Source organism: Sinocyclocheilus grahami, unplaced genomic scaffold, assembly GCF_001515645.1.
Source record: "Sinocyclocheilus grahami isolate Dianchi unplaced genomic scaffold, SAMN03320097.WGS_v1.1 scaffold1737.1, whole genome shotgun sequence".
Classification (NCBI taxonomy): domain Eukaryota; kingdom Metazoa; phylum Chordata; class Actinopteri; order Cypriniformes; family Cyprinidae; genus Sinocyclocheilus; species Sinocyclocheilus grahami.
In genome coordinates this window covers 54,408-55,344 of record NW_015506916.1, presented here as the reverse complement: position 1 = coordinate 55,344, position 937 = coordinate 54,408, and positions in this window count along the sequence as shown.

The following is a 937-nucleotide window of genomic DNA, read 5'->3' as shown; positions in this document are numbered from 1 at the left end:
TCTCTCTCTCTCTCTCTCTCTCTCTCTCTCTCCGGTTTCCTCGCGCTCTCGTTGCTTTATTCTGGCTGCGGTTCCCCCGGTTGAGCACGAAGCGCTTTTAGCGTTTAAGAACCGTCTTTTATAATCCCTGCGTTTTCTTTGCATAAACCCGCAATGCTGCGACCGGGGAGCGTCAACATGTGACGAGCCAATAATGAGCGTTCCGTTTGGAGAAAAACAGACGCGACTTCTTAGCGCGCGGCTGAACGAGCGAATGTGCTGGAAATCTCCGGATCTGTCGATATGAGGAGATGATCAGAGCGCGTGTGTGTATCGATCGTGTGATTCATATGCGGTACAGTTTGTTCCTGCTGGGTTTGTTCCAGTGGAGAACATGTCTGTGGCGTCTGCGCGACATCTAGCGACAGCAGCTCGAGCGCACACTGTTGCTCATAGTTCAGGAGAGCATAAAATATTAACATACACGACCAGTCAAAAGAAGTCTCTTCTGCTCACCAAGCCTGCATTTATTTGATCAAAAGTACAGCAAAACCAGTAATGTTTTCTATGTGAATGTGTTAAACTGTAACAGCATCATTCCTCCAGTCTTCAGTGTCACATGATCTTCAGAAATCAGTGTAATCTGCTGCTCGAGATTATTATTTTGTTGAAAACAGCCTTTTATGAATAGAAAGTTCATAAGAACAGCATTGATCTGAAATAGAAATATTTTGTAACATTATGAATGTCCTTGTTAAATAAAAGTATTAATTTCTATAATTTCGTATATGCTTATTTCTTCTAACGAAATGCTTCCGTGTCATCAAAACTAATTAATGTGCCTCTGAGAGCTAGATGCTCAGTTTTCTGGATGAATGCATTATTTATTTAAACACACAATTGGTAAATATAATACAAAAACACTGCAAAGTCACTTTGGATAAAAGTGCAGATGAAA